Below are 22259 nucleotides of genomic sequence, written 5' to 3' on the forward strand. Positions count from 1 at the left end.
TTATTTATTCATTCATTTATTTAGTTTTTATATTCCACATTATTTCTAGGTGCTAGCTCAGGTTTGGCTTCAGATTGAGTTGAGGATTGGCCAGACCCTCATGAACAGTTTACTGTAGAGTCTGCACAGCGTGTACTTAATGGTTAAAATGCAGAAAAGTGTCAAACTTTAACAAAACATACACTAATCAACAAAATTAGCCTTTAAAACCTTAATGCTAACAAGCTAACGAGCTAACGCCATGGAGAGGCAGCTGCTGGGGAGCATGAGGGGGGCTCCCGGGGGCCGACTCACTGGGGTCCACCGCAGAGTCTCACAGGCAGGGTCAACTGACGCAACGACACCAGCAGTGGTCGGACACCTCCCTAACGGGGCCCCATCCAGGTGAGTCTGCGGTAAAGTTTAATTTATTTAAACTGTTAAATGAGGAGGATTTAAACCTGACAGAGAGCAAAGAGAGAGAAAAGGAGGAGTAAAGACAGCAGGACTGCGGTAGGTGGAGCCTGTAATGATAAATATTTATAAATAATATCAGTAAATAGTTATGACAGAAAGGTACATGATGCTACAGGTGACGTTAACACTTTGCTTTGCTAACAAGCTAGCAGTTAGATAGGAATAAATCTTTTTTTTTTTTTGGAAATATTTTTATTTGTTTATAGTTTCGCCTGACAAAAAGCCTCTGACTCTCCCAAATATGATAACATCATGTTCTTATGTTCTGATAACAGAATATAAAGTCCAAATAAATATTAATTCCCAGAACGTATATATTTAATATGCCATAATTATAAATTTACATAACGGCAATATGTGCAGATGGCACTTCAGCATCATCATCATCATTTTAATTACTGAAAACCTCAGGAAAAACACAGTGAGGGAGAATCCTCATTTTAATCATTTATTCATTCATTCATTCATTCATTTCTTTATTTTGGTGCATACAGTAAATGCAGACACAACTAAAATCAATTAAATCAATTAAAAACAATATCAAATTAAGAACCCTTAAAAGTTAAAGTGTAGGAACCAACCTGTTTGCATTCTGTGTCCTCAAATACTGACACTTTGGAGTCATACTGCAGTAGAAGTAGAAGTACTGTTCCTCTGCTGGTATGTGACTGCAGTAGAAGTAGAAGTACTGTTCCTCTGCTGGTATGTGACTGCAGTAGAAGTAGAAGTACTGTTCCTCTGCTGGTGTTTTACTGCAGTAGAAGTAGAAGTACTGTTCCTCTGCTGGTATGTGACTGCAGTAGAAGTAGAAGTACTGTTCCTAAGTAGAAGTAGTGCAGAAAAAAATTTACTGCAGTAAAAGTAAAAAGTGTATCATTTCAAATGTCCTGGCAATAAAAGTGACTGAGCTCCATGCTGCAGTTTTTTTTTTTGTTTTTTTTTAAATTGTGCAGCTTTTATTGTGAAATTTGCAAATGTCAAAAAGTAGAAGCAACAAAGTAGAAGCAGGTTCCTCTTCTTATCTCTGCTCACTGAGCTTTTCTCTGTAATGGATCTGATTTAAAATGTAGAGAACGACAGAAATGGACTGAGGTAAAAGTAAAATTACTGACTTTAAAAATCTCCATAAGGAAATATAATGGGATTAGGATTAACCTGAACACTTCCTGTTGCCGAGCCCCTGCTTGGTTGTGATTGATCATCTGAATAAAGTTTTTCATTTTGAGTCAAGCAGCCATTTTGTCAGTCTGCTGCTGCAGTGTGGATTATATGTGGATTATAAACACATGGGACTCTTGTTTTTTAAGTGAGTAAAGAGAAAAAGAAAACCACCGTGTCAAATATGTTTGCAGTTTGTTGGAGAACATTTTGTGTTTTGAGGATTTTAATTGGCTGCCAGGTCCAGGTGTGCCCACTCTCATTTTTTTTTTGTGCCACTCTGGTCACTGTGGCTGCCATGTTTTGGTTGTATTTATGTTTGCACCACCAAAACAAAACAAAAAACCACCAAAAAATAAGTGAGAATATGTTTGCATTTGTTTACTTTGCATTTGTACCTCCATGTATTTGTGTTTCAAACTGCAGACCTTCATGCTGAGCTCTGATTTGCTGCTGAGATAATTTGATTTCTTTTGGATGACTTGTGGCTCATTTTTATAGGAGGAAACGCTGGTTTGATACCAACACAAGCTGACAGAGACACCGGACAGACAGAGACACACACATGCAAGGTAAGACCAACAAAACGTCGTCATACACTTCCCTGCTCTCTTCTGTGTGCTTCAGATGCGACTCTGTGCTGCTTTTTGTCCTTCAAACCGGTTAGACAGCAGCAGATCTGAAAGAAATAATCAGAACTGGCTTGTTTACGGCAGAGGTGGTTAATTTTCACTCTCCCTACACATTTATGACTTGAATATGCAGCGTCCTGTGTGCAGTCTGGTGTTGAATATTCACTTTATTGCCTGGTTCTGTGGTGGTAACTCACCTGGGCTTGTTAGCTGCATTTACCTGTCGCTTTATTTATCCTGTGTTTAACTTACGTCACGATAATAACAGACTCAAGCTCATGTTTTCCACAGCATGCAGTATTTATAATGCATTTATTTCATGTCCATTCAGATATATGTGGTGTTATTATTGTTAGAGAGCTGTGGAAAAAGACTGTACTGAGTCCTGGTGATGCTGATTTGAAGTTCCTGTTTCCTGTTGTGACAGCAGCTTCCTCACACTTCAGGACAAAAACATTTGACCTCCTGACCTGTAGTTTCACTGATTAATACCTTGTTGTATCATCCTCCTTATGCTCTCTGTTGTTGTTGTTGTTGCTGTTGTTGCTCAACCTATCAGTCTAACAAAATGAAATAAACCGAGGCAGTGATGAAGTGTTGACACAGCTACAGGCTCAGCATTGTGATAGGTCCCCTAATCCTGATATTAAAAAAAAAAAAAAAAAACCTTTTGGAAATTAAGGATTGAGGTATGGCTTGATGATTCTGTTTTTATTTTATTTTATTTTATTTATTTTATTTTTTATTTATTTATTTATTTTTTTTTTTTTACCTAGAAGTTGTTTTGCAGTGGTTTGATGAGCTCAGTAGTCATTTGTTTCTTGGAAAATAGTTAAATATGTGATGCCCATTCTTTCTAGATTGATAAACACTGCTTTTTAAAGAGTGTGTGACACACCAGTATTGTTCAGTTAGACTAGATTTTTCTAGTCTGAGGCTGACGGGTGATGGTGATGATCAGTTCACACACTTCAGCCCTCCATGTTAACACCTTCAGTCTGATTGTCACTGTTCAAATCTCATTTCTTCTTCAAACCAGGTCAGAGGTTCTCCTTCATAGGAGAACCATTTATTAGTTCCACTTGACACTTTACTCCTTCTTGAAGAAATGAGATTCAATGTTTTTTTTTTTTTCCATGTATTTCCATGTTTCTCCCCTCTTTGATTAAAACCACTGCTTAAGACCCATTGGTCTGAAAGACTGTCAAACCAGAAAACGTTCTCCTGTAATTGTGTTTGTGAGGCACTTTGGGGGAAACCTTGTTTTTATTTCCAAAGTTCTGTTTAAATGAAACAAACTTGAAGCTTTATGGCATCACTCTGAGGAACCGTGTTCAGTTCTGGTTGGCACCTTGATTTTTCTGTATGTAAAATGGGCTGATCTGCCTTATTCTGCCTTGTTTCAACATATTTATACCCAAACAAGTGCCACTGCACTGGAAACAAGGTGGATTCTCTCATTCCACTGGCCGATTTTTTTAACCTCGTTTGTAGAAAAATGAGATTGTACGCCTGAAGATGAGACTGAACGTGTCACTGGTTTGTCACGTGACATCGGCGATCAGATTTCCTCCAACACTCAGAGATCCATTGTCAGTCTGTCCATCGTCCAGCCCCCCCCTCCACCCCTCCCCTCCCTCTGAGGGGTAAGTGATTATGTGTTTTGCCAATGCGTTTGTGGAAAATCTTTTGATATGCACAAACACAGATCCTAATGCGCGGCAGCAGCGGCTTTCGGCTGACGGCTGATTAGGATGCCAGCTCATGGCTGCGCGCGGGGCCCCAGCTGGGCACAGGGAACATCGCTCATTACACATTTCTGAGAGGGGAGGATGATGGTGGTGGTGGTGGGGGGGGGGGGGCTAATTCACACCGCCGCGCAGCATGCCGGTGTAGGTGTAATCATATCATTCTAAATCAGCGGTCAGTTTAGACGGCAGCCGGTGCCAGAGGGCCCGGCTGGAGCCTGATTAAAGCCCGGCCAAAGACAAAGTGACACGTCCTTAACCTCATCAATGGAGACGTTAAGCAAACCGTCACTAACCCATCAAGGTGCGGCGAGCCCCGACCCGGCTGGATGAATTTTAAACCACAAACCTCTCCATCTCTTCTTCTCCTTCTTCTCCTCCTTTCTTTTTTTTTTCCCTCACTAAATGAGAGCGAGCGTTCAGGCTGCAGAGCCGCATGCATTTTTTATGAAGAAGGCATCGTGGGCCGATGGTGGATGGCTGCCTGGGCGTTCACATCACTAATACGCCACTGTCCTCTTGATTTAATTAGACGTTGGCCCCCACTATTTTCGACAAGGAAATATCTGCTGTAATTACGCGGTATACTTCACCAGAGAATGAACAGACAGTGGGATTCGATGTGGGGTTAATGTGGTCATAAAAAATCCATGATTTCTTGCCCTTTGCCCTCCTTTTTTTTAGGGGGAGTTTGAGCATTTTCTTTTCTTTCCCCTAAATTCTGGGCTAAATGAACTTCAAATGTTCCTCTTCTCTCTCTGTTTTTGTGGGTTTGCCAATTACTTTTTTTTTTTTTTTTTTTTTTTTTTTTTTTTTTTTTTTTTTGGCGGTGCATGGTTGGTTTATGATTATTCATGGTAGAGAGACTCCCGGGCGTTAATGGACTTAACACTGTTTTTTACTCTCTCGCTGGAAATAGATAATTGCTCCATTGAGGAGGCGAACCTTTTGCAGTCCAACCTTCCTGTTGAAAAGGAATGAATGTGGCGTTACGTATATGTAATTTCTTAAAGGAAGCATTCCCTTTCTAGCCTGCAGGGATTAGGCCTAATGACAGAAGTTAATTATATTAAGAGTAATTTTCAAAAACAGTTCATGAACTGCAAATTATACTTAAAATCGCTCCTTAATGCTCTTAACTGTAATTAAATTGCCTAATATCTTAAGAAAATGAACGTGTTGGACAGGAGTAATAAGTTAGGGCAACTTTTAGGAGTTAAATGGTTAACGGCCCATGGAGGGGATCATGGATGTGATATTCTAGATGCTGTTTATTAGATTTCACAGACAGCAGCTGTGGTTCAGAATCACATAGGTGAACTCAAAGTGCTCAGAAAACCTTTTAAAAGTGAGTGTTTTTTCCTGTTAGGGATCCAGTTCAGCCACAGTGAAGTTTTCCAGCAAAAATGTTCACGTTGACGAGATGTTTAGGCTCATATTTAGTGTTAAAATACTGTTTTTTCTTTGGTGAAGGCCAAAAATCTGCCAGTGGGATGAGATAATCCCACTTGTTTCCACTGCAGTTTCACCATTTTTTTTTTCTGGGAACAAGTATAAACAAGGCAGAGTAAGGCAGATCAGCCACTGGGATCAAGACAATGGCGCTTGATTCAAGAAAATTCTGGAAACAAGATCATTAACATTGAAAACAAGTGGGATTATCTCCTCCTACTGGCAGATTTCTGAACTTGTTTGATGAAAAACAAGATTTGAACACTGAATATGAGACTGAATGACTTGATCAAGTGGATATTTTCCACACTGTGCGGGCTAATCTGCAGGATTATCAGGCTGCATCCACAAAAATCTCCTATCTAAGCGTGATATGGACGTGCATCACGCTCTCTCCTTTATAAGAAATGTTTATTAATCTAGAAAACGAAAAGCGAAAAAGATATGACTGTAGGATTATTTCAAGTGGGATTAGCTCATCAGCCCACTAGGGTCAAGAAAATGGCACTCGATTGAAGAAAATTCTGGAAACATGTTGATTCGCGTTGGAAACAAGTGGGATTATCTCATCCCATTGGCAAGATTTTCTAACTCCATTGAGGCTAAATGACTTGATAAAAGGTTTTTTTTTTTTTTTTTAATTGCATGGGTCCCTGTTTTTTTTTTTTTTTTTTTTTTTTTTTTTTGCAATAATTTTAGGTCAGGGAACAGCATACATAACATGTAGTATACAGAACTTGTATTAAACACATAATAAATTAATAAAACTGCCTCTATAAGTTGAAAAACCTCTGAGCACAAGAAGCCCTGCACCGGGTTTGTGATGGCATTTACCCACAATTCAGCGCTGCAACCAAATGAACCGACAGGAGCTGCGGCGCTTCCAGCCGTCGTTTCCGCACGTCAGAAAGTGACGCCTGTCCTCTGAGGAATTAGTTTCCTGTTAACTTCTTCTTCCTCTTCTTCTACTTGTTCTTGTTCTTCTGCAAGCCGGTGAAACCTCGACACAATGTGAAACGTGTCGGGAGCTGTCGCGCGTCCTAATCCCTCTCTCCCAGCGCCCTTCACCCAACGGCTGACGATTCCCAAGCATTTCTGAAGAATTATGTGCATTTGTCCGCCTGTAATTAGGTGTATTTCCTCCCTGAGTTTTTTTTATTTCATGATTGGCTTTTTTTTCTCCTGCGAGGGCCGGGACGTTTTGAAGTGTAATGATTCTCCACTTCATGCGACTTGAAAGGTGCACAGAAAAGATTCTCCGGGCTTTGAACCAGCCTTAATCTGTACAAAATTTAGGTTTGCCTTGCTTTTTTCAGAGATCAAAGCCTGGCGAGGAAGTATTATTCAATCACATAACTGGTGTGTTAAAGCGGCAAAACGCTCATTGTTGTTTAAAGCACTTTAGGTTTTTTTTTTCTTTTTTTTCTTCACCTCCGAAAAGAGAGGTTTGGAGGCTTTCCGACTCGTGCCATTTGTGCAACTCTGCATATTAAATATACTTGGATTTTCATGTTGCAGAGACTCTATGTTCTGAAATGCATGTGTGTGTGTGTAAAAAAAAAAAAAAAAAAAATGCCATACATGCACACACACATACACACACAGTATCTTCCGTCTCTGCCGTGAAGCCAGACCCCCCTCGGCTTTTCTCACTTGTAATCATGTCCAAATTTGCACAGGAAGGCAGGGGGAAGGGGAGAGCCATGTGAACTTGTGTGGGTGTTTTGGTTTTTCTTTTTTTTTTTTTTCTTCTTCTTCTTCCTCTTCTTCTTCTTCTTCTTTTTCCACTTTCTTACAACCCTCGCTTCTGATTACCACAGATCTCCAACGCCCGAGATCCAAACCAAATCACCTTCTGAAGCCTTTAAACACCGAGCAGAAAAACAAGTCCATGTTTTTCTATTTATTTATTTTTTTTTCTTTTCTTCCTCGGTGCTTTTTCAACTATAGTGGGGAAGGAGGTTGGTTTGGAGAATTAGCATCAGTGCATTTGCCAAGTAACAAGTACCTAACAACAAAAAAAAAAAGAAAATGTAAAGGCTGCAGAGATGAGCCCTCAGTGTTTTATAGGTGCCGCTGGAAGAAATTCTCAAAGGTGGCTGAGAAACACCAAGTGCATTTTTATTATTATTATTTTTTTTCCTCTTCTCTTGGACAACAAAACCTGGAGGATGAAGGTCACTGAAAATAGGAAGAGGGCTACGATGCTCTCGATAAACTGAAGCTACAAAAAAACATCCAGCAGTTAGAAATATATAAATCAGAAGCAACTCTTTATGAGGATAAAAAAAAAACTTTTACTATCTTATTAATAATAAACTAAGAAGATAATAAACCAGGGGGCAGCGAGGACGAAGCATCCTTGGATTTATGTTTCTCTAATTACCTTTTAATGAGGTGTTTTTTGTAGCAAAAAAAGCCTGACAACTTGCATAATGCAAGTTATACTCATGAAATATTCCCACACCTGTTTTATATAAATCGTAAAACACGTTAAATCTTAACTAGAGCTCCAAAAAAACATCTGAATGAATACAACGGCAGCTGCAGACTTGGAGTTTGACATTTTCTTGTGTTTATTTTTCTTGTTGAATATATATATATTTTTCATTTTAGTAGTGTTCAGCTGCAGCTCAGCGCAATTAAAACGTGAATCGTCCATTACAGCCTCTCAAAGCGGCCGTCTTTCTGTAAAAATCACGTTTGCAACAGCTTTTTTTCCAAAAATTATCATTAAACTGGGAGCTCTACGTGATGTTTTATTCTGAAGGCGGAGCTTGAGATGCTGTAATGGCAGATTCAAAAGGAAAATATTGCTCTGTTATGCAATATATATCTGTATATTCAAGAGAAAAGTCAAGAGAAAATATTTCTAACCTTAACCGGAATTCCAGTACTGATTTGACCTGAATTTGTGTCAGTATTTCCTGTGACTTTTAATTTGAAGTCACAGATTCTTTAGTTTGATTTTTTTGCAACACTTAAACCTCTGTTTTGTCTTTATTATATCTACTTTTTAAAATCTCTAAGGATCAGTGACCTTGTGGTATGCTGAAATGCATTGGCTACAGTGGTTTATGCTAATAAAGCTTGTCTGAATTGAATTAAAGGGGCACTGTGCAACCGAGGTGAGCTCTGTTGTAATTTAACAACGAGTCAGGCTGACTCCACCATGAAATTTCCTCACTCCACTTCTTTTTTTTTTCCATCAACCCTTTGCAATTTTGTGTACTGCAGCTTTAACTTGAAATTCACTCATTGCTGCTGTGTTTTTTGTTTTCTGAGATCAGGACAGTATCTCTCTGATGAAGCTGCACACCAGATGCCATCAGATGTTAAAGATGTTGAGTTTGTTTTTTGTCGATGGTGTCGCTGTTTTGCTTGCAGCTGACTTGTTGTGAATTTTAGGAAATATTTCCTGTGACTTCTGTCGTTTGATTTCCACCTCAGCTTCCGGTTTGTCTTTATTACGTCTTCTTTTCTGTCTCTATGGACTAATTACCTTCACTTTATGCTAATGAGGCTTATTTTAATTGATTGAAGGTGCGCAATGCTACTCCTTTCTTTCCTTGCATCATTTCTTTTTCTTTCTTCACTTTCGTCCTCTCTGTCCTTTCTTTCGTGAGGACAGTTTAGGCTCAGCTGAGCAGATTGTGGACTAAGCAGGTCATTTGTCAGTATGTCAGGTTGACTCCGTTATCTTTGTCTTTTAGTCTTTAATCTTTTCTAGTCGAGTCTGAACAGGCCTCATGTCAATCAGCCCTCTGTGATTGTGCGTACTGCACCTTTAACTCGTTTTGAAATTGGCTCACTGCTGCTACGTTCGTTGTTTTCCGAAATCGGGGGTGAACTATCTCTCCTCAAAACAGTCTCCTGACATGTTTTAATGGTAATAATCAATAATAATTTTATTGTGTTGTATAATGAGATTTGAAAGATCTGAGCTTGTTTTTCCTGCAGCCTCTCGGTTGCTGTGTGCTGTCAGGCAGCTTGTAGGAGTTGTGGCACTCTGTGTGTGAGTGTGTGTGTGTGTGTGTGTGTGTGTGTGAGAGTGTGTGTGCGGACCCACCTTGGCAGTGCAGTAGCTCTCAGCGGGACCCAGCCGGCGTGCTAGCAGCAACGAGGCTGTGAGGCTTCTCATTGGTCCCCTGGGTGAGGCGAGGTGCAGCCTTCCAGGAAGAGGACGTGTCATGGATCCGGGCGGCGCGTTGTGGCGTGGCGTGGGGAGGCGGCGGCGGCGGCGGCGGCACTGCTGCCATGTGTGCTGCAGGAAGTCTGCAGGCCGCTCCGGCCGCCTCACGCCACAACACGCCGCCCGGCCAAGACTGGAGTCCGAGGTGTCGGCCGAGACGTGACGAGGAGATGAAGAACAGCTCGACATGCAACACAGACAGATTGCTTTCTGTCTGTCTGTCTGTCTCTCTCTCTTTTTCTTTCTTTCTTTCTTTCTACCATTTTCTTCCTTACTCCTTTCCTTCCTTCATCCTCTGCCCTCCTCTTTACTTATTTTATCCTTTTTTATATCCTTACCTCCTGTCTGTCTGTCTGTCTTTCTGTCTGTCTGTCTGTCTGTCTCTCTTTCTTTCTTTCTACCATTTTCTTCCTTACTCCTTTCCTTCTTTCATCCTCTGCCCTCCTCTTTACTTCTTTTATCCTTTTTTATATCCTTACCTCCTGTCTGTCTGTCTGTCTTTCTCTCTGTCTGTCTTTCTCAGAACAGGCACTAAAAACATCGTTTGAAGTCAAATCTTCAAATCTAACAGTATTTTTTTTTTTTTTTAAATCATAACATAGTATCAGCTACATTTCCTCTCATAGCTTCTTTCCCTCTTTCTTTCCTCCTTCTTGTCATTCTTTCTTTAAAACCATATCAGGCGTGATTAAATATGACACCCGTGTGGAAGCTGATACGTGAACATCAGTGTCTCTGTGCTGCAGAAATGTTGTCAAATATAGCTTCTATAGTCATAAATGAACCAAGCTTATATGATACACTCTATATGTGGCATATATAGATATATGTTCAACATGTATATGTAACTTATATATGTGCATATTTGAAAACAGTGGGGAGGACATAGTGAAACCAACATGTTTCATGTATGGCCATTTAATCTGGAAATCCCTTGTATATTAGATTTCCACGTGGAATGAAGTCCAAATTTCCGTGGCTTTGTGTTTCTTTCCATGTGTCGGCTTTAAACTCAGCACATAAAGGCAGAAAGTGTCCTGTTGTGGCACATGAACATGTGACCTCTGTCATTCTTAAGCATTTAAAGTCAAATGTGCTGTTGCGTTTTACAGTTTCACTCCCTGAGAGCAGACATGTCAAACTGAAGTCAGCTCTTTTTCAAATGAGTTAATTTCAAAAGTGATTTTTCTCCTAAACTGTAAATGGCAGAGGTCTTTTTCTTTCCTCTCAACTCTTTTAACAAATAGCTGCAGTCAGAATCACCGTGGCCTCCTGTTCTTTCTTTCCTTCTTGTCAGCCCATGTCTGTTCATCATGTATGTGCTTATGAAGACAATGGGGAGGTGGCATGTTAGACACATTTTCCATTTTCCATTTTGCACTTTCCATATCTGAAAATGCACCATATTCAAATATGTTTCATATATGAGTGTATGGACACACATGCAAAATGTGGAAATCCCTCATGGATTACATTTCCACATGGAATCAAGTCCAAATTCCCACGGCTTTGTGTTTCTTTCCATGTGCCGGCTCTAAACCCAGCGCACAAAGTCAGAACATTTTAGATGCAGTCTGTCTGTTTCTTTCTCTTTTCTCTCCCTCTCTCTGTTTTTCTTTCATTTCATAAGATGAGCATTCTGCGTGTTCCTCGCGCCCCGTCCTTCCTCACGAACCCAGCAGCCACAAACCCGCCCTTCGCACTCCGATCCCGGAGACGCTAATCGCCGCTGATGCCGGCCGCCGTGACGCTAACGGCCCGCGAGAACACGTCGACACTTTTCCCCACACACAGAAGTTTGCTTTCTGACCGGTCAGGAAGTTTTATTGATTTATTTATTTATTTTCCCGCGAGGGAGGACGCTGTCCCCGGAGCCAGCGCCGAGCTCATTTGCGTGATGTGGCCAAGCATCAATCTGCTGCCCCCCCCTCCCCTTCCTCCTCCTCCTCCTCTTCTTCTTCTTCCTGTTTTAATTAGCCTCGTGGCTGCGATTGCATCATGTCAGGGCCGATCGGCTGTGGCATCACACACACACAAGCAAAAAAAAAAAACAGCCGAGGATGATGATGATGATGATGATGGCGGTGGGTCTGGGTGAAGTGGGTCAGGTCCGAAGTGACTGGACGTCCAACGTGATGTGACCCGGCAGAGGCGAGGCGAGGCGAGGTCTCTGGACTCGGGGCGGCGGCGGCGGCCGATGCAGGACAGCCGTCGCCGCGGGGCAAACAAATCAGAGGTGGTCAGAGTGACGCCGCCCGCACACCAGCGAGCGAGAGCCACCGACTCTCTCAGGGTTTTGAGGTCGTTCCCTCCTCGAGCTGACCGGCCTAAACAGGCAGCGAGGATGGAGGCCGGATCCTTCGGGTCTCTTCTGATTCTGTTTTCTGCTCCTTTTCTTGAGCTTATTGTTGATTTCTCTTTGTCTTTTCAAGGCTGACAAGAACAAACAAGAATTATGTAAAGTTACACGTCACATCCTGATATTTAGGGCTCCTGTTTCTGTCTTTTCTCGAATCGACTGATCCTAGTCTTTCTTTCTTCCTGTCTTTCTCCCGTTGTCCTTCCTCACTGCAAAAACGATTATTTGTCTTATTTCAAGTCAAAAATGTCTTATTTCTAGTCAAAATATCTCATTACACTTAAAATAAGACATGATCACCTCAGAAGTCACTTGTTTTTAGACAATTTGCTTGTTTAATTGGCAAAATTTGCCAGTGGAAAAAGTGAAAATTCACTTGAAATAAGTGAAAATGAGCTAGAAACAAGAAACTAATTTTGCCAATGAAACAAGCAAATTTTCAATTGAAACAAGAAACAATTGTGTAAAAACAAGTTACTTCTGAGGTGATCATGTCTTATTTTAAATGTAATGAGATATTTTGACTAGAAATAAGACATTTTTGACTTGAAATAAGACAAATAATCTTGGTAAGACTTTGAGTTTTTGCAGTGCTTTCTTCCTCATGTCCTTTGTTTCATCCCTCTTTCCTTGAGCCCTTACTTTCATCCTTTCTTTCCTTTCCTTTCCTTGTGTCCTTTCTTTCACCCGTTCTTTCACGTTTATTTAATTTTGTCCTCTTTCTGTCGTTCTTTCCGCCTACCTTCCTGCCTTCCTTCCTCCCTCAAATGACTTAATCCAGGAAGACGATTTTCCCTTCTTGAATGAACTAATTTGACCCGATTCACCTGAATTTTCTTTTTGCTGTCTCATGTTTTACAAACGTGACAAGAATGAGTCGGCATTTATAATATAAAGTCAAAACCGTCTCATTGTGATATTCCTCTCGTCTTTCTTGGATCACGTCAGTCGATTTTGCTGATCTTGACGTCTGTCCACAACATTTTAACACTGAAGACGACAGCACATCAGCTGAAATACTGAAAAATATAATTGATTTTCTTCTTCTGGCATTAGCGGTTGTTTGCCTTACGATCAGCAGCTGGAGCTGATGCTTTTCCCTCGTTTTTAATTTGCCACTTCATCACAGGTCACGCACAAAAGTTAAATTTCATCTGAAACACACTGTTTTTTTTTTTTTTTTCCAGGATAGGGCACTTGCCAAAAAACCACAAACTTAGATAAAGTTCCACCGAAAAGAAAAGATAAAAATGTTGTTTTGAATTCGGAGACCTTTAATTTATGATGTTGATGATGATTGTTATTACAATTATTGTTGTTTTTCTTTCTTTCTAATTCGTATTTGTGTCTGAGCACGGCTGAGCAGTTTATTTTAAATTCTGTCAAATTACAGAGTGGATTTTCCGCGGTATTGAGAAACTGGAAACCTTTAGCCTGAAGAGGTGCTTGTATCTTCTTGTCTTTCCTTAAACGGGACACGTTTAGCCACAGGCCATGCAGATCAGAGGTAATCGGCCTGACGCAGGCGGAGCAGAGGAAACGCAGCTCCGGCTCCAGTTTGTGTCGGAGCAGAGCCGGAGTTTAATTCCTTTAAAATTCAATTCAGGACTTGAGGAAGACACCCCGGAATCACGGAAAGCACTTAAATCCAGTCTGAGAAGGAATGTTTCACTGCTTTTTTTTTTTTTTTTTCATGAATTACAGTTTAAATGTATATTTCCGGTTGAAAGCGAATTGGTCATGTGAGCGATTTGTTGGCCTGAGGGAAAAATTCACCCTCAGTTCCTCTGACACTTTTAAATATCAAGTTGTCACTGACTTTTTTAGAGACCCCGCTTTCCCTCAGCCCGCCTCGTCGTCGTCTTCAAATTCAAATTCAGTCGTGCAGTGAAACGCCTCATGTTCCCGTTCCAGCTCAGTTAACACAACAGTGAACAAACAATACACCTACATTCACTATAACCCCTCCAAAAAATGCAGACTGACTTGATGTGCAGATCTTCTAAAGTCAGTGATCTGTGTTTTCCAAAAATGCCTTGCTCTTAAACCTCGGATGTATGCTGGTTTTTTGAGGTTGCAGCGGTGCATTCTGGTCCATTTGCACCGATGGTGGTTGAATGTCGGTGCAAAACAGCGGTTTGATGTTTTAGGTCGCTGCAGTGCAACATCTGGGCCTCAGTGGATCCTTAAAAACTCTTGAATGTCTTTAAATAGTCTTTTAAAATTGAATGCAAATTTAATCTTACATTTAACCCTCTGGTACCTGCAGACATCTTGTTGGACCTGAACGCCAGGCTCGTCTGTGATTGGCCAGTTATCAACCGCGAGAAGAAACGGGAAGAAACCCAACTTCAAGCTACTTTTCCATCGTTGAAGTGTTGTGGGCTCGATTTTTTTGTTTAATTCATTTTTTTCCTCTTTTAATGAGCTCATAAAGGATTTAAGTTTGTAATTGCGCTCCATATGGGATTGGTGGCTTTCTGTCTTTGTACAGCTTTTCATCACACGCGGACGTAAACGCCAAATTACATCTCTGGTTGGTAATTGTTGCCTTGAGATTTTCCTCAGATTTGATTCAGAGAACTGTAAAGACGTACAGCTCCTCTTGCCATCCCCCGTGTGAAACTGCTACTTGTCAATAATTGCGACTGAGGCGGCTGAATTGTCCTGAAACACGATCGAACACAAAAGAAAACACGGCGCAAGTGAGCCCCGGTCGCTCCCAGGAAGAAAAACCCGCCGAGCTGCAAAATAGTCCAGAGGATAATAAACTTGAAAAGATTTTTTTTTTTTTTTTTTCTTAATTTGAGAATCTGCGTCTCTGAAGGCTGAACCCAAAAGAGTTTTGTAATTCCAGTCAGAGTCGAGCGATGATTAGATTGCTTCGCCCAATTCTTCTATCATCTGTCTCCCCTCTGCCTTTAATATGCAAATTGTAGGTATGCAAAGCTCTGATGCTTTTATTTAAGAGACATGTCCTCGGGCGATAGTAGTGGGCTTCCAGGGAGAGCTCTGTTTTACTGTGAAATAAATAGTTGTTAAAGGGATCACACGAGTTCGCATCTTGGAAGATGAAAAGCTAATTGACATGAATAATTTATTTGTAATGCAATATCTTAAAGATATCAAATAGCGGTGGATAAATAAAACTGAGTTCAAACAAGATGTGGGAGAAGAGATAGGCGTCGACAGGGCCTTCCGAATTTTCAAAGGGAATTACATCTCTCACATTAGTCGTCATCCTTTAAACTCATAATGGCATTTGTCCTAAGGTCACTCCACTGCAATTATGAAATATTACCAGAATACTCAGAGGTATTAGGAATAATGATTTGAATAAGAATCATTATGTTACTCCTACGGTGCAGGATGGTACAACCAATTTTTGGGGACGCATGAGCGGCTCACCCTGAGCACGAAACCGCACTCAGACCTGTGATGTCATCAAGTTTAACGTCTGCAAACGGAGGATTGATGGCGATTGCTTATTGAAATATTTCAGTTTTTCTGTCCAGGTAAGTTTTAATGCCGCAGTTTGTTGTCAGAAAATCTAATTTGGTTTCGTCTGCAGTGTTTGAATCCTGTTTTTTCTGCAAACCAGGTAAAAAAAAAAAAAAACTGCCAGTGGGATGAACTAATCCGGCTTGAAATAATCCCACAGTCATATCTTTTTCACATTGCACAGAGCAGAAGCATCAGGGTTTCAATACTTTCTAGATTGACTGTAAAGGAGAGAACGTGCTGCACATCCATTTTGTGCTGAAGTACGAGATTTTTGTCCAGGGAGTCTGATAATCCTGCAGTTTAGCCCGCACAATGTGAAAAATCTCCACTTTAACAAGTAATCTCATCTTCAGTGTTCAAATCTTGTTTTTTTCTTGAAACAGTAAAAAAATCTGCCAGTGGGATGAGATAATCCCACTTGCTTCCAGATTTTTAAATAAATGTCATTTTCTTGACTTTATTCTGCCTCCTTTCAGAAAATATCCTGAAACAAGTGAGACTGCTCTGGAAACAAGTGGGATTATCTCATCCCACTGTTTTTTTTTTTTTTTTAAACTTATTTGAAAAAAAAAAACAAGATTCGAAGACTGAAATTGAGACAAATCTGGCTGCAGGCTGTTTTCTCTCTTCCTCCCTGACTTGAGCAGGTCAGAGGTCACGGGGTCAGTGTCTTCAACATCATCAGATAATGTCTTTTTTTTTTTTTTTTAAATTTACATACATCATGTAAAACCATGTGCAGTAAATGTAAACTAGATAAACTAGATGGGCTGTAACTCTGTACATGACAAGTGCTATTCTCCATTAAGACAACATTTCACATATTACCTGTTGTTTCCTGTATCTTTTGCAGACCACTTCAACCAGAGATCCACATCTTTAGGATCTGTGCAGATCCCAGATTAAGCGTTTCAGATTTGTTGTGCACTGGATCCTGGAAGTAAAGTAGTTAGGAGAATTATTAATTTACTTTAGGATTAGATTAAATGTCATTAAAATTGTATTTATTGCTTTTCTTATGTAAAAATTAGCCTTAAAATGGAAAGGAGCAGTGTCAGCATTCATGTACAGTATATTCCCTTATATAAGGCCAGAGATTATAGTCCCTCATGGCAACATAATCTGCCAGCTACTGTGTTGCTGTGCTGTGCGTTTTGCAGCATCTGACACTGTAGCAACTAACTGAAGTGGCTGAATCTGGTTCCAGACAGTGTAATTTGTTTTTTTAGGATCAGGACAGATCTGGAAACATTGAAAATAGCTGTATCCTCCTGGGTCTGTGATCCTTTATCCGGTGCATTCCTAATTTCAAACTACTTAATCTGATGTTCAGTTGAAAATATGCAGTTAGAATTGTAGAGCTGGTATAAAGTTGTTGTGTTTTTATTTTTCTGTTTTGTGCCGTAAACAGAAAATGAAGAGCAGGCTGCACACTGTTACGCAACACAACACACACAGCAGGGATTAATGCACATCTTTATACATGATGCACGTAATGCACATACTGTTTTTTGCGACAGGGATTAATGCAAAAGGAGGATTAATCCACATTTATACATAATTTCTGATTTGGCTTCTGATTCTGAACCTATGTTTTTGCCAGCATGAAGCCTGGAGAGGACAACGCTGCTTCCTGTTAAGTTTGAATAAATAACCAAACAGGAGCCAAGAATGTGCAGCCTGCTGTTCATGTTCTTTTTTCTTCTTTTGTTTCCCCCCCCGGCTCACCAGTGCAGGTGTGTTTCCTCTGTTTGCACCTGTGCCGTAAAGCAAAACAGCTGATTTCCTGCCCAACTCAACGCGGTGACTCACAATGTAAAACGCAGGGTAGACAGTCTCTTCAGTAACGGATTGTTGATGGTAATTCTGTCAAAAAATTAACATGGTGCTGATTTAGTTATGTTAAAATGACGCATGGAGCAACTTTTTAAGAGCTCAACTAATTGGGTCGCCATGGAAACCTGTTCAACAACGACTCATGACTGCAGTTTCTCCGGGGAGAAAGTCTTCACAAACACTTCGCTCAACCATAGCGATTACACGTATGAACTCTGTAACCCAGAGGCCTTCCCCTTTAACGCACTCTACTGTAGAATCGAATCAAATCCCTCTCTGTGACTGACTGACATTTTCACAAAAACGACAAGCCCCGCCCACCAGGCTCTCCACGCAGGGCTAAAATCAAGCGTTCAAAGCATTTAAAATGCAATTTGACCCCTGCATACAAGAGGTCCGCGTACTCGGAGTCTAATCCTACTCCATATCTCTGCTGGCATGGTTAGAATTCAGCAGCGCTCCGCTCGAACGGGAAGCCCCCTTTGATTAGAGAAAGCCCACAATGCCCTCTGTTGTTGCTGTGAACTTTTCACTGCGTGGGCCGGCCCTCGGCTCTGCAGCGGGGCGGAATACTTGACATTTCTCCACGATGACAGCCACGCTACTACTCTTGTTTCGTACTGTACACGTCCTCTCCGGGGACTCGCTGTGTTGGACCCACATTAAAATCTGCTGCGGGTGACAAACACTTTTCCTGCTCCACCCGTCTGCCACGTCCATGATGAGGGTTTGAGCTCTTATTGTCAAGGACCGTTTGTCCCAAGCGTGGTGTAAACCGGTTCCTTTGGGACGTACAACCAACATATTTAGGCTTAAGTATCACAATCCCTTTTGTTCACTAAATTTAATGCATGCACATTCATTTTTTCTTGGTGCAGAGACAGATGCATAACTTTTATAGTGCCTACAAACAAATATGCAGTGCAGAGGGACTATAAATGTCGTATGTAACTGTAGGTTTTGCTGTTTGATGTGAAAAACCTTCAGATTTTTTGTGAACTTGTTTTAGCTTAAATTGAGGGATTACTTTGTCTTTCATGCAGCAGGACAATTCTTGATCTTAAGAAACCCTTTCAAATTCCAGTGGATAAACTCAAAAATGCATGGTGGTCAAGCTAAAAAAGGCTGGTTATAAAAAAAAAAAGAAAAAAAAAAAAAAAGGCTGTCTCAGCTCACAAGCTGACATTTTGAAGGTATGACATTTTTAAACCCGAATACTGAAAACATACTGTATTCATTCCCAGAGTGAAGCAGTGTGCTAGACAGTGTGGCTGTTTGTTCAGTACATCATAGACTTTACATTTAGCACATGCTGTCATTCACACTTTATGTGAATTATAGTTAAAAATGGTACTTCTACTACTGCAACTACTACTGCTGCAACTACTGCTACTACTGCCACTATTACTGTTACTACTACTGCCACTATTACTGCTACTACTACTGCCACTATTACTGTTACTACTACTGTCACTACTACTGCCACTACTACTGCTACTACTGCCACTATTACTGCTACTACTGCCACTACTACTGCTACTACTACTGCTACTACTACTGCCACTATTACTGCTACTACTACTGCTACTACTGCCACTACTACTGCTACTACTGCCACTACTACTGCTACTACTACTGCTACTACTACTGCTACTACTGCCACTACTACTGCTACTACTGCAACTACTACTGCTGCAACTACTGCTACTACTGTCACTATTACTGCTACTACTACTGCTACTACTGCCACTATTACTGCTACGACTGCCACTACTACTGCTACTACTGCAACTACTACTGCTGCAACTACTGCTACTACTGCCACTATTACTGCTACTACTACTGCTACTACTGCCATTACTACTGCCACTATTACTGCTACTACTACTGCTGCTACTGCAACTGCTACTACTGCAACTGCTACTACTGCCAATATTACTGCGACTACTACTGCTACTACTGCAACTACTACTGCTGCAACTACTGCTACTACTACCAGTATTACTGCTACTAATACTGCTACTACTGCTACTACTACTGCCAATATTACTGCTACTACTGCAACTGCTACTGCAACTGCTGCTGCTGCAACTACTGCTACTGCTGCCAATATTACTGCTACTACTACTATTGTCACTACTGCTACTGCTACTACCACCACTGCAACTGCTACTGCTACCGCTACTACTACTACTACTACTACTGCTACTATTACTGCTGCTGCTGCTGCTACTACTACTACTGCAACTGCTACTGCTACTACTGCCAATTTTACTGCTACTACTACTGCTACTGCCACTGCAACTACTACTACTACTGCTGCTACTACTATTGCTACTGCTGCCAATATTACTGCTACTGCTACTGCTACTACTGCTACTGGAACTACTACTGCCACTGTTACTGCTACTATTACTGCTACTACTTATGCTACTACTACTGCAACTATTGCTACTGCTACTACTACTACTACTGCTACTACTATTGCTACTGCTACTACTACTACTACTACTACTACTACTACTACTACTGCTACTACTACTACTACTACTACTTCTACTACTACTACTACTACTACTACTACTACTACTACAACTACTACTACTGCTACTACTACTACTTCTACTTCTACTACTACTACTACTACTACTACTGCTTCTACTACTACTACTACTACTACTACTACTACTACTACTGCTACTACTACTGCTGCTGCTGCTGCTGCTGCTGCTTTTAACTCACTGTTGTTACTTCTGTTCCTTCCTTCCCTGCTCGTCTGTGGTAGTACTACCCTCTAATTGTAGTACTTCTCCGGTTGCTTACAGTGAGCCTGGAGAGTTTCTGCAGTTCGAGTGAAGATTCAGTTTCTTGTGCTGATATGAGCCAGAGGGTTTGGTTCATCGCTCTGGCCTGTTGCAGAGAGGTCAGAGGTCACTGGGTATGATGTCATCAACTCAGTTTCAGTGTGTCAGCAGAGCACTTTGGAGTGTGTGTACTTTTGTTTAAGATTGTGAGTATACTGTCAGACCTACTAGAAGCTCCGAGGGCCTTAACTCAACACAGCATCTTTAATATTTGCTCAACACCCACTTTGTGTAACATCCAAGCCAGACTTGTGCAGAGCTGCTGACCTGCGAGAGCACAGCGGAGAGTTACACGGATTCCTGCGTGTTGTTGGTGAAAGTGACTTCCTGCTTTCCACTTCAAAACAAAAGCGATCACACAAAACGCGCTGTAACCTCCTACGGTTAAATCCTGCTCGGAGCCCTGAAATATCCCCCGTTTTGAAGTCACGCACTGCGCAAATGAAACCCGGCGCGGTAATATGAAGCAGGGTATGTAACCTCACAGCTCTTCTGGACCGAATAGCAAATGTTAAATGAGAGAAGAGTGGAGTCTTTGAATAAAGAAATACATCCTTATTGGGGAGGCGAGGGGCTGACAATGAACACCCTCTCCTCCTAGTTGAGCCTGCGAGAGGCCGACTTGTTCATCCCTTGTTATGCCGCTAATGTGTATGATTTAAGGGGGAATTATGCACATCTCAATGTGCCTATAAATGACATTATTCATGCACAGGTGCTGCACTAAGCAGCTCCTGAATGATAATTAAGATAATCTTTCTTTTTTTTTTTCTGTCTTCACGCTCGCTCGCTCCCTTTTCTCACGGATCCACTTTGTTCAGGCAATATCTCCTGTGTCAATACCTCGCTAGACTGCAGCCCTTCTCCCCTCAGCCATTGTCTGATCCTTATTCAGCACTAAAACCCGCACTAACAAGTGAGACCACGTCTATGTTTCTCCCCCGAGCCCGACGGTATTTCTGAGAAATAACGTGCCAAGTTGAATTAAAGTGAGGAAAAAAAAAAGAAGAAGAAGAAAAAAAAAAAACTTTTGCGAGGCAGAAACTTGGCTGCAGCGTTCCCCAGGGAATTCACCGCGCAATGAATTTCTCAAACGAGAATATGAAGACATTGATGTCGAGCACTTTGCATATGATAAGCTCTTTTTCCATAAAGGGGAATGATTAGTTTTGGAACGGTTAGGAAATGTTGCTGGGGAAATAGCGTTCCACTCTCGCAGATATTAAGAACATTTAGAATACATTAAAAAAATACACTTTTGTCACAGTTAGGAGGTAACTTGTGCTGAAATTATGGTATGGGTTTACAGCTCGAGGTTCCTGACAAAAATGTAGAAAGTAAACTTTTTTTTTTTTTTTTTTTTTTTGCACAGAATCGACACATGCATCACATTTGTCCTGATCTGTTTGGACAGTAGCAGGACACCCGGTGCCAAATGTGAATGTAGAAATGCATCATCACAGCAGCCGGAGTTAGTGAATCCAGCTTTGGTTTGTGTTTTCGGGGAACCTAAGGCTGTTTTGGGGCCGAGGCTCCTCTCCGCCGCGGTAAACAGTGAGTGATGATTATCGTCGCTTACCGAGAGGAAATCCAGCTGTATTGTTTTAACACTGCTGCTTGTTTACAAGAACCTCTTTCCAGTGGATGGACCCGCGCTTGATTCAGTTTTCTTTTGTGTGCAAATCACTCGTTTTGTTTGTGTGTGTGTCTTTTTTTTTTTTTTTTTTGATTTTCTTGTGTTTCGCTGCGACTCTCCCCCCTCTCTCTCTCATGTTGTGTGCACTTTGTGAGGGAAGCAGTCCGCTGTCTTTTACAGTCTGCAGCTGCTTTTCATTACCAGGCATTTGCCACACCCTTTCACTTTGAGTAAACACACTTGGGTATGTACACCAGACCTGGGACAAATAAGACTCGCAAATAATCCACAGCATTTGTTTTAAACCACTTGGGGCACCAGATGGGCGGAGCTCAGCCCAACTTGAGACTATTTTCGACGTGTCGTGGAAGGTGTCAGTCCCAAAAAAACCTGCACTAAATACAGTTTTAAAGACTTTCCAC

General features: G+C 41.1%; 1 long non-coding RNA gene across 1 annotated transcript; it reads left to right on the top strand.

The window, feature by feature from the left end:
• Nucleotides 1–1693: 1693 nt before the first annotated feature.
• Nucleotides 1694–14353, top strand: LOC115373597 (uncharacterized). The gene is made up of 3 exons (XR_003929558.1): nucleotides 1694–1762; nucleotides 2116–2186; nucleotides 14267–14353. It is a non-coding gene; the product is annotated as an uncharacterized LOC115373597 (long non-coding RNA).
• Nucleotides 14354–22259: the final 7906 nt, after the last annotated feature.

The sequence above is a fragment of the Myripristis murdjan genome, chromosome 2 (assembly GCF_902150065.1).
Source record: "Myripristis murdjan chromosome 2, fMyrMur1.1, whole genome shotgun sequence".
Classification (NCBI taxonomy): domain Eukaryota; kingdom Metazoa; phylum Chordata; class Actinopteri; order Holocentriformes; family Holocentridae; genus Myripristis; species Myripristis murdjan.